The 12,591-nt window shown below is 36.5% G+C and overlaps 1 protein-coding gene and 1 pseudogene across 1 annotated transcript in view; one reads left to right on the top strand and one right to left on the bottom strand.

The window, feature by feature from the left end:
- MARCHF11 (membrane associated ring-CH-type finger 11) overlaps nt 1-12,591 on the bottom strand; it is a 144,224-nt gene that overhangs the window by 24,063 nt on the left and 107,570 nt on the right. The window lies entirely within an intron of this gene.
- Nucleotides 1,871-2,610, top strand: LOC103098700 (heterogeneous nuclear ribonucleoprotein D-like; annotated as a pseudogene).

Here is a 12,591-nt window from a genome sequence, read left to right as displayed (position 1 = left end):
GGTTTTGTTTTATAGGGTCCTGCTGCTTTGTGAGGTCACTTAATTTTAGTTGTTGTATTCTGGTTCTTAAAGACTGGATTTCATCCCTGGCTTCTTGGTCATCCTTCTCGTTCTGGTCTGATTTTCTTTGGAGATCATCTTTCATCCTCTTTGCCTCATCTCTCATCTCCTTTGCCTCATTTTCAAGCTGGTTGATTTTGGCTTTCAAAACATTATTTTCTGTTTCCAGATGACTTATCTTAGCTTTTAAGTTCTTTTCCCAATTGTCTTCAGCCTCTCTTAATTGTGTTTTGAATTGCACTTTGAATTCTTCCAAAGCATGTATCCAATTCACTGGGATTTCTGATTTATCGTTTGCTGATTCCTCCTCCTCTATTCTGTTTGCTCTTTGTTCGCTGCCTGTATAGAAGCTGTCTAATGTAATTTCTTTCTTCTTTATCTGTTGTTTGCTCATATTTATCCCTTCTTTACTCCCCATATTTGTCTGTGCTCTTGCTCCTCTCATTTTTTTGGTTTTGGGGTTTTCTGTAAATCTCCCCTCTTGGAGCTTTGACAGATGATCTTTCCATGAAGTCTGTGGGGGAGTGGTGTTGGAGTTTGAGCTTCCCTTTCCTCTGGAGGCTTTTGATTGGATTAAAGTCCAGCAGTCTGTGGGGGAGGAGTGTTGGAGCTTGGGATTCCCTGACCTCTGAAGTCTTTTGATGGGATTAAGTTCAGCTAGGTTGGGCTGGATATGCTCTGAGGCCAACACCTCCTGGAAGGCTGGAGCAATCTGGATCTCAGCCGCTCTGACCAGGCTGCCTACTCTGAGACTCCTCTCCAGCTCCTTCCCCACTGCCTGTTTTTGACACTCTGAGCCTGGCACAGCCCTGCCCTCAAGGTACACCCTCCAGACATGAGCCTTTGGCCGCCCAGAGGTTCTCACTGCTGCTGGAGGCTTAGTACTCTGGGGAGGTTGGGGGGGGGGGGTGTCCTGGGACCTTCTTTCTGTCTTTCCCTTAAACCCAAGTGTTCTCGAATTCTGGCTTTGGGGGGGGGGGATTGAGTCCAGCAGGAGGGTGCCTTGGCTCTGTCTTGCTGTTAGGTATGATTTTCAGTCCCCTAGGAGCATTCAGTTTGTGATCGGTAAGAAAGGGTTTTCAGAGGTCTAAACTTTTGCTGCTTCGACACTACCATTTTGACTCCGCCTCTGGCCTTCCATTTCTATTTGATTTTGAAACCATTGCTCTAAATCACTATTTAAACGTAATTTAAAAATTTCTGAGGTCCCATATCACTCCAATCAGATTTCCTAAACTGACCAAAAAAAAAAAGACAATGATAAAATGCTAACAAGGCTATCGAAAAATAAGTACACTACTGCACCACTGGTAGAGTTGTGAATTGAATAGTAATTTTGTAAAGTAATTTGGAACTACAACAAAAAAACTATTCAGCTGTGAATACTCTTCAACTCAGTAATACCACTCTCAGGTATATACCTAAAAGAGAAAAGAAAAGAATCCATACTTGCAAAAAAGTCTTAGAGCAGCTTTTTTGAAGTAGCAAAGAATTGGAAACTAAGGAGATGTCCACAAGTTGGGGAATAGTCAAACAAGTTATATGAATTTGATGAAAGGCCATTGTATTGTAAGAGATGATAAGGGAGATGATTTCCAAAAAACATGGATAATGTTGTAAGAACTACTGTAGAGCAAAGTAAGAAGAGCATGGAAAGTTATTTACATGACAACAATACTATAAGGACAAACTACTTTGAAACACCTAGGAACTCTGATCGACACAATCACCAACCATAATTCCAAAGGACTCATGATAGAGAAGTGACCAATGTTATTCTCCTCTGCATTTCAATTCCAGTGCAATACAACATGCCACTGCTTTGACTATCTTTCCTTGCCACCTGTCCCTGGCCAACAACCCCAGCCACCATGGAGGACATTAACAAATACAGCAGCATTAAGTTCTCCAGTGGCTCCAAAGTCAACATAAACAAGAACAAGCAGGATGACAATAAAATATTTATTAAAAGGCCAAACTGGGACATGAACAAGAAAGATCTGACTGAGTACCTGTCTCATTTGGGAGAGGTTGTAGATTATAAAATTAAGACAGATCCAGTCACTGGAAGATCAGGGGAATTTGGATTTGTACTTTTCAAAGATGGTGCCAATGTTGATGATATCCTAGAACTTAAAAAACATAAACTGAATGGCAAGGTGAGAGACTCCTAAAGGGTTAAAACTTTTAAAGGAAAAGAACCCCTCAAAAAAGTATTTGTGGGTGATCTAAACCCAAAAAACCTGAGGGACAAATCAAAGAATATTTTGGAGTACTTGGAAAGATTAAGAATATTGAATTTTCTATGGACAGCAATAACAAATGAAAGAAGGAGATTCTGTTTTATCATATATACAGATAAAGAACTAGGAAAGAATTTTTTAGAAAGTAGATTATCATCAAATTGATTCTGGAAAGTATGAAATAAAAATTGCCCAGATCGAAAAGGCACATAGTTAGCAAAAACAACAACCAAAAGGAGAAACATCCATTGTGACTAGTGGCCAAGGTGGAACTAGGAGTCATGGCCAAGATCAACAGAGCATGTAAGCCATATTATCCTGAGGGGATGGCAATTACCAGCCATATTAAAGGAAGTCATAGAGAAACAGATGCAGATGCTATAGCAACGTATCTTGCAGAATCATGATATCAAAAGAAGAGTAGTCTTCTATTGAGCTAACTATCTTGTAAATAAAACATTTTTTTTAGTGTAGATGCCACAACTATGCCCAATTATATATAGAAGTCAATTTAATTTTCTTGTTTTTATTTTGTCCAATGCCATCTGTTAGGACAAATGTGGATTTGGGTCTATACAAATCTTATTTGTATAAATTCATGTTAAATTATTCTCAAAAATAAATTAATTGTGATTGTTTTTCTGTACTAAATATCTCTGTAAAATATAATATTAAATAATCAATAATTGAGGTATAATTCATTTTCTAAGGAGTCATGGAGAGTGAGAAAAAGCAGTAGTCTTTTATAAATCACATGCAGCAAACTTTAGTTACCCAATTCCCTAGTCAAGCATTCTCTATGCAAAGGAGTCATGCCAATATTTAAAATAACCACGCATGATCCTGTGCAGTTGAAGAATAATAGGTCTTCCACATGCATTCTTGGGATCGTCATAATAAGATATTAATTCAGCATGTTGTGAATAGTTTAAACTGTTTCTATCAAGATCACTTGACTTCTATTTTCAAGAGGACCACCTTTATATTAAAAACCACCAAAATAAGGCATATTTAATCACTGCTTTTATGAGTTGACAAGATGCTCTGAGCCCAATTGTCAAAAAAAAAAACCAAACTATAATGATAACTTGATATTTGCATTGAATGAGTGTAAAAAAGGAGGGGGGGAGTGGACAGCTAGATGACTTAGTGTATAAAGAGTCCTTAGACACTTCCTAGCTGTGGGATCCTGAGCAAGTCACTTAACCCCAATTGCTTATCCCTTACCGCTCTTCTGCCTATAAGATAAGGGTTAAGAGGGGGAAAAAAGAAAATGAGCGTAACTCAAATTGGATATTTCTATATCCATTGAAACAGGATCAAATATTAATGTGGGCAAAATTTTCAGCATGGAATTGTAAGTAAATGAGTTTACTCTGAAATCACATATTATGTCAATGACACTGCCAAATCTTAAATAGCTGTTTCCTGTTGGAACACATATTTGGAAAGCTTTAGTAAAATCATGAAAGTCTTTAGGAAGAATTATGATGGCAAATCCTAGGAACTCATGGATAGTTTTGTACTCTAAATAAAGGATTTTTTAAATTGAATTTTTAATTAAAAAACCAAACATTTCATCTTTTTTCTCTTCATATTCTAGTTTTCTTCTCTTCTTTGACAAATGTATTAATCTGTTTTGTATAGCTATACATATTTGTAAAAGGACATGTTTTTCTTGTCTTCTCAATTGATAGAAGAGAAATAGTGGAGAGAATTTGGAATTCAAAATAACATTAAATTGAATTTGGGAAAAAATAAAAGACTGACTAATAACCAAAAAAAAAAAGTTTAAAGGGTACATCCCTAACCTTTGAGGGAGATTTCAAAGATAACAAATATGTCTTATAACAATATATCTTTGTTGATCATTAGGCTGATCCAATCTGGAAAGTCTTATGTTCATTGATGAAATGATTTTGCACAAAAATGAATAAATGATTTTAGCAATTCTTTAAAAAAACCATCAAAGAAATATTTCATAAATCACCTCTAAAATACATTTTAATGCTAACATTTTTTTCCAAAAAATTAATACAATGCATTAAATTTTATAGCAACAATTGTCCTTTCTCAGTATCTCAAAGGAAATGAAAACATTTTCCAGACATTAATTATGACACTAATTAGGGAAGGGGTAAACAGGTGTTATCATTATTTCATAGTCATTACCCCTGTGTCAATCATTATGCCACTTTATTCATTGGCTACCAAAAGGCCTAGAGGAACTTAAAATGACTGAAAAGCAGTTCCCTTGAAAAGTATTTGTATTTGTATCTCCATTTGCACACACACCATATATATATTTGTACATATAACATATATAGACATACATCTGTAGTAAGCACCATCGCATTAAACAAATGCTAAAATAATATTATAAAGCTTATGATCAATATTTGTTTAACTCTTACCTTTTGTCTTAGTATCAATTTTAAGACAAAAGAGAAACAAAGGCTAGGTAATCAGGGTTAAAGGACTTGCCCAGAGTCACACAGCTAGGAAGTGCGGAGATCAGATTTGAACCGAGGGCTTCTGGATTCCAGGCTTGGTGTTCTATCCTAGCTGCCCCAATTAATCTCTTAATTTCTAGACTCATCAGTTTATGTTAATCCTCGATTTGCCCTCTCAGCAGCTTGTGACACAACTGACCTCCTAGATCCTCTCTCTGCTGTTGTGCTCTCCTGCCTCTCCTCCTCCATTAAATCCCCTTTTCTGACCATAATCAATTGACTTTTCCCTTCTCCCTCTGCCTTCTCTTACATAATTCTACTCTTCATCTTCACCCTGATCCCCAATCCCTTGACTTTCTCTTCCAGGCCATAGCCCCTTCACTAGCCACTCTCTCCTGTCCTCCCCATCTCAACTCTTTGGTGAACCAATTTAATTCTACACATTCTTTTCTCTGGAATCTCCAAGCTCATTATTATATTGCTTTTTATGCCTAGTCAAGCTTCAGCCTTTGATATGCCTCACCATCTGTCATTATGATTATGACGATCCCAAGAATGCATGTGGAAGACAAATATTATTCAATTGCATAGGATGACGTGTGGTTATTTTAACTGTTGTCCTGGTTCTTGTCCGACCTACCTGACCACTCTTTCTCTTTCTCCTTTGCTGGATCATCCTCCAGATCATTCCCTCTAACCAAAGGTGTCCTGTAGGGTTCTGTCCTGGGCCCTCATCTCTTCTCCCTCTATACTACTTCACTCGATGATTTCATCAGCTCCAATAGATTAAATGCCATCTTTATGCGGATGATTCTCATATCTACCTTTCCTGCCCTGATATCTCTGCTGACTTTCAAATTCCTATCTCCAACTGCCTTTCAGAAGTCTTGAACTGGATGTGCAGTAGATAACTTAAACTCAATATTTCAAAATCAAACTCATTACCTTTCCTCCCAAATCCTCACCACCTCCTACCTTCCCAATTTTTGTAAAGGGCAACACCATCCTCCCAGTCCCTCAAACTCATAATCTAGAAATTCTGTGACATTCTTCACTATTTCTCACCCTTCATAGACAATCTACTGCCAAGGTCCATTGATTTCACCTTTGTAATATCTCTTAGATATGCCCCACTTCTTTCCCCTGACATTACTTTATCACTTCACTACTTGATTCCTGCAATAACCTGTCATTGGGTCTGTCAGCCTTAAGTTTCTCCTTCTAATCCATTCTCCATTCAGACATTCCAGTGATTTTCCTAAAATGCAGGTCTGCTCATGCCATTCCCTCCTCCCTCAATAAAATACAGTGGCTTCCTTTTGCCTCTATAAGCTAATGCAAAATAATCTGTGTAGGATTCAAGGTCCTGCATAGTTGCTTAGTCCACTGCTACTTTCTAGTCTTCTTTTACTTTATTCCAAACATGTACTCTTTAATCCAGTGACACTGGGCTCCTTACTGTTCTACCAAAAAAAAAAGACACCCCACTTTTCAGCTCCTCTCATTTACTTAAACTGTCCTCCATGCCTGACAATGCTCTTCTTTCTCAGCTCCCTTGCTTTCTTTAAGTTTCAGATAAAATCCCAACTTCTAGACAAAGTCTTCCCTAACCCCTCTAAATTATAGTGCTTTCATTCTTTTAATGAATTTCCATTTATGCTGTATATTTCTTGTTTTGTAGATATTTGTTGGCATTTTTGCATACATGTTGGCATACAAATTAGATTGTAAGGTCCTTGAGGGCAGGGATTATATTTTACCTGTTTTTGTATCTCTATCACTTTGCACAATTCCTGACAAAGAGTAGGCATTTAATCATTGCATATTTAATTTTACTGAATCAAGTTGTCCTAAAGCTCTACCTCAGGCAAGATAGTCCATTATCAATTTGGCATCCTTCTGTCCTCTAAACATTTGTCATGTCCCAAGACTCCATTCTCTTGTTCCATTCCCTTCTTTGATGGTTTCATCTACTAACACGTCTATATAGTATAAAATTTAAAATTAAATCTCAATAATAAAAATATTATATTTTAAGGGATTTATTAGTGATCATTAGAAATCAAGGAATAAATAGGGTAAAAAATAAAGACCAGGTGCCCATGGATGATTAGCCATTTCAGAATACCCACTCACTGCCACCATGCTCACCAACAGGGCCAAAAAGAGTGAGGGACCCTTCACATCTTTGCCTAATATCCCCTGTCTACAGGAAGTCAGTGGACTCCTGGGAAATGTAGTTTTGGGGTTTTTTTTTAGGGTAACAGATTTTCAATTATACATGTCACCAGTATTGAGATTTTCTTTTTACTATTTTTGAATTTTGCAATAGAATAAGCTAAGACGTCCATTTGCTTAGCATATAAATGTATACCCAAGAGATTTAGACTACGGAAACCTGCCATTTATTGATAAATGTTATTGGACTGTGATTAATGTTTGTGTCTTATTCTAGGAAATGGGATCAAAAAAGGAGCTCAGCCTTTATCTCTACAGTGCCCTATGTAAGATTTAAAATGGTTGAAGGCCTTAAACTGTAACAGTTAAAAAGAGTGATGTTGTAAACTGTAGTGAGTTAAAATGGTGGAAGATATAAATTGTGATAGATATAAGAGAGGGTGAGTAAATTTGACCGCAGAAAATATGTTTCACTACAGTGTCTTAGATTTTAAATCAAATATAAGGTGGTCGCCAGGGAAATATTCCCAATTATTCAAATACCCAAGTCAACTGGGTTTTATAGAGATTTTAATTAATACAAATGTGGAATTAAAGAAAAGAGAGAAAGAGGGAAAAAGGAAAAAAGTATGAAGGGCCTTAAGCCAACATGGCCTAGACCTGAGTCTTAAGAGAGAGAAATCAGTCAGTCAGTCTTTTAACACTCACCACAAGGTCTGCCTAAGCAAGGATTCTAGTGACACCAGGCCAGCATCATCTCAGCTGCTTTCACCAGCTCCCTCCTCCATCTGAATGTTTCAGAATCAGTCCTTCCTCAATCTGAATGTTTCAGAATGAGTCCTCCTCAATCTGAATGTTTCAGAATGACCTCTCCTCAATCTGAATGTTTCAGAAAGACTTCAGCTCTTCTCTGAGCTCTTCTTTTTAAGGGCAGAATCTCCTATGTCACCTCCCCTAAGTTCTTCCATCTACCAATCACTGTAGATGTTTTCCAAAAGACAGCCCATTTTGAATTCATAGCCGAGTAGATTAATCTCTTTAGTAAGTCAGAAAAAAAATGCTGCTGTGTCGACTAATTTCATTAAGAGAAAACCTCTGAGTAAGTTTTCACCTTTTAGGTCTAAGTAGTTTACAAGTTGCCCCACCTTTATAGGCACCTAGCCTCCCATTGTATCAATTCCAAAAACAGGCATGGATCAAAGAACTCCTTTCCTTTATAAGTATGGTTTTCAAGTACTTTCATTGTTTAGCAAGGAGTTTTCTGCCCTAAATCAGTCTTAACTACAGGTGGAATCGAGGTCCTCCCATAGCAAGGAGTTTTCTCTCCTAAAGCAGTCTTAAGTAGGGGTGGAGTAGGGATACTCCCATAGCAAGGAGTTTTCACATTCAAGTAGAGTTCTCACTATCTGGTAGGGAATTATTTCAAGTAGGGAATTGGAGGATTCCTCAATGTGGAGAAAACTTTTTTAACATTCATAAGTCTGTGAAATTTTAAGGTTTACACATAGAAGCATGGACTTAACCTGAATAGTGCCAAAAGAGCACACAGGTAAGGAAGGAAGGAAAGAAGGAAAGAAAGAAAGAAAGAAAGAAAGAAAGAAAGAAAGAAAGAAAGAAAGAAAGAAAGAAAGAAAGAAAGAAAGAAAGAAAGAAAGAAAGAAAGAAAGAAAGAAAGAAAGAAAGAAAGAAAGAAAGAAAGAAAGAAAGAAAGAAAGAAAGAAAGAAAGAAAGAAAGAAAGAAAGAAAGAAAGAAAGAAAGAAAGAAAGAAAGAAAGAAAGAAAGAAAGAAAGAAAGAAAGAAAGAAAGAAAGAGAAAGAAAGAGAAAGAAAGAAAGAAAGAAAGAAAGAAAGAAAGAAAGAAAGAAAGAAAGAAAGAAAGAAAGAAAGAAAGAAAGAAAGAAAGAAAGAAAGAAAGAAAGAAAGAAAGAAAGAAAGAAAGAAAGAAAGAAAGAAAGAAAGAAAGAAAGAAAGAAAAGAAAACCAATCCAAGTGGGATTGATGAACTTCTATGCCAATATGAAAGGACTTGAACCTAGTGTGAGACTTGAGGTTGTAGAGCTTGACATATGTTAAGATGCAGAACTCCTTGAACCACATTCATAAAATACTTTCTATGAAAGTACCTAACAATTGGCTGTTTTGGCTCCCCTATCCCTGAAAAATGATGAAAGATCAGAACAGGGAATGACACTTCCCTTTTACATAAAATCTAGTCCTTTTTTTCCCTCTTAATAGTATGGCAATTTCCTATAGATTTGTCTTATAGTGGGTAAATACAATATTACTGCATTTTTCCCTACAGATTTGTGGGACAGAAATCTACTTAAATTGGACCCTAATACAAGGGCCTGTTATGAATTTATTCTTTTTTATTCAGAAATCCTACATATATACTTTTTGATACTTTGATTCTGATTTTGAAATTTTTATTTCTTCCAAAGTTTAATTTTTCTTCTATTGATTTTTCTTTTTTATGTTTTTGGTTTTTCTTCTTATAATTGACTCATACACGCCATAACTCAACCACGTATTTTGAGTTGATCCAGGCGTTGGTGAATACCCTTTTCAAGGAAGATTGTATTGTTTTTTCATTTTTAAAAATCCAAGATTTGAAATTTTGTTTGAAAAAAATTTCAGAAAAAAAAAAAAGCTTGCTAACTCCGTGAATCCAGAGAATGAACTGTTTGAAGAAAGATGCTTGCAGACACCTACACTGCATCAAGAAGATTCAGAATGAACATTTGGGTACAATCAATTGAACTGAAGGGGACTGAACATTTATTGTAAATGTATACTTTTATGCCAAAGGGGAGTGCCCCCTAATTGTTTTTTTGTCAATGAGCCTAGCAAAACATTGGTTTTGTTTTCTCTCTTTTCTATCTCCCTCTTATCTCTAACTATTGTAGTTTCCTCTTAGAAGGTTCATTATTGTATACACCTGTAGTTAAAAAAAGTTGAGGGGTACAAGAGGATTATGTTAAATGACCAATGGGGAGACTAGTCTTTCAATGATCATCAGGGGAATTCTGAAAAGTAAATTTAATTCTCCCCTGATGATAACAATGAAATTAATTAACTCTCTCCTAATTGTGAAAATTAAATTGTAATCCCTGACTATTTTTAGAACACCCTACTTAAAGTTGAGTATGGAGATCTGCCCATTTTTAGATCTAATCACCAAAAGTGTAAAAATCCCACTTAATCATTGAGTGGGATGCCTGTGACCCACATGTGCGATAGTGGGTGATGAATCAGAATTGACTGACTGCCTTCTTGGCAGTCATAGAGCAGAGAGTCAACTGTGATTGGCAGACATAAAATTAGGGGAAGGCACAGGAAGTGACACAAGAGAAAAATATCTTTAAAAGGGAGTGACAACTTCCTGAAGAAATTCAATTCTTCATACTTTTGAGTTGAGGCTGTTAAGAGGGGCAGAAGGATCTACTGACTAGATCTAAGACCCTGTTCCTTATACTGACACGTGGTGAGTGAAAGGCTGACTCTTAGCTGCTGGATTTTTCTGAAGAGACTTCCCAGGTCCTGGGCTATAAGGGCCCAGGCCTACCTGGTTGAGGATTAAACTACCCTGCCTGGGTTGAGCCATGGGGCCAGAGATAAATTACTTAGTGTTTAGGCTAGATATCTTACCTTATCCTCTTTCTGATTTCTTAACTTCAGTCTTTCTACAATTTGTAAATAAATTGTAAATAAAAGTCTTTGGAATTAATTAAATTCCTGGTGACCACACTATTAAATAATCAAGTCCAACCCTTCAAAAAGTAACCCCCTTTTCCCCTTATAATAGACAACTTCATAATCTATGTATATAGCCTTTATTTCTCTTTTGAACCCCTATTCTGTATAGCCAACTTGCTATTCCATCTGAAATAGCTTGACATATTCCAAAGAGAATTCATTATCTTTCCTCTTCCAAAATTCCCTGTTTTTGTGGAGAGTACCAACAGCCTTCCAGTGACCCAAGTTATTCTACCTTGAAATAATGTTTGACTCTTCCTTGACCCTAAACTCAAACAACCAATCAGGAGTCAAATTTTTCTCCCCCTCCACAACTTCTCTCTAATCCATCTCTTTCTGCTATCTATCCTAGTTCAAAGTCACATGACCTCAAGATTATTCTAATAGCCTCAAAACTGGTCTCCCAGGTATCTGTTTCTACCCAATTCATCTCACATCTACTTGACAAAATAATTTTCTATGGTTGTCTTAAAAAAGTGCCTCCACACACATCTGTATCTCTAGCTCAACATCTTTAGTCGTTCCCTTCCGTGCTACCAATTCCTCAACCTGGCATTTAAACCAGCGTTTTCAGACTTACGTCATAATATTTCCTTTTGAGGAGTCTATGCTCCTGCCAAACTGGCTGGCAACTGCTCCCTAACTAGACTCCATCAATTCCCATTTCTGTGCCCTGTGCCTGGGATACAGACACTTTTCAACCTGAGCCTCCAAGAACTGTTGGCTTCTTTCATGGTTCAGCTCAAGTGAACCATGAAGCCTTTCCTATTCCTTCCAATTGTTAATGTCCTCTCCCTCCTCAAATTAAGTCATGCTTAGTTAAATTTGTCCACAGTGTATCCTTTCCCTTCACCTCTCTATCTTCACTACCAGTAGAATGGAGTCTCCTTAAGGGCAAAGATTGTCCTTAATGTTTAACTTTGAAAGACTGGTAATATGCACATAGTAGGAATTCAATCATTCTTTTCAAATTTATTGAATTGAATAGCATTACAAATGTATTCCTCCTATAGCAAAATGTATTACTACTTAAATCACACCTAATGGCAATTTCTTCTGTAAGTTATGATAAACTGGATGTTAATAGCCAAACCTGGGGCTGAAAATGTTACCATATCTCCAAGCCTGTATTTTCACTTCAATTTATTCCTCAGTTTGTTAATCTTCATTTGTATACAGTACAAATCTTCTTAAAAGAAATCCAACACAAGAAGTTTGGGTTATTATTTCTTTCCAAATTACTGCCACTGGGTCACAATGTTTGCAGTGATTTAAATCTTTTATATTGGTTTTCTTTGTACATGACCACAGCCTGAATGCCACCTATTTAAATATTAAAAAGATCCTCCAAAATAAAGCATAAAATTATGTTTCTTTGCATTTCTATTATTCTAGCGGTGAAGTGTGGTTGATAAAGTAGTGAGCTATAGAAATAGCTCAGAGATTGAATTTGAACCTAATCCATAGAAGTATCACAAGCAATGTTTGTAACAGAAAAAGGCTATCTGCTAAACAGGCCTGCTGTCTTTTATGGATTATCTCTTCTCTACCTCCTTGCAATTGCTCTCTAACCTTGAATACCCTTCTCCAGAAACTGTTGAGCTCATTCTTACTTTAATCATTTCTCTTGGAACACAGAGTTCCATTGCCATTTAGAAAATGCAAACCCATTTATAGGAACCAGATAACATAGTTTATTGAGCCAGTTATCCATTTATCAATCTATCCACCTATCTATTTCAATCCCATAATTTCTAGACACTTGACACTACCGCCAATAAATTAACATCAAGAGAAAGTCAAACAAAGGAAAAGGTGAACAGTCACATCATTAAATATTTAACAGTCTTCAACAACCAGAATATGTTCATTCTGAAAATACATATCCCAATTCCTACTCA

Source organism: Monodelphis domestica, chromosome 3, assembly GCF_027887165.1.
Source record: "Monodelphis domestica isolate mMonDom1 chromosome 3, mMonDom1.pri, whole genome shotgun sequence".
In the NCBI taxonomy this organism is placed as follows: Eukaryota; Metazoa; Chordata; class Mammalia; order Didelphimorphia; family Didelphidae; genus Monodelphis; species Monodelphis domestica.
Note: the sequence above shows the minus strand (reverse complement) of the source record. Positions and strands in the feature narration are given on the sequence as shown.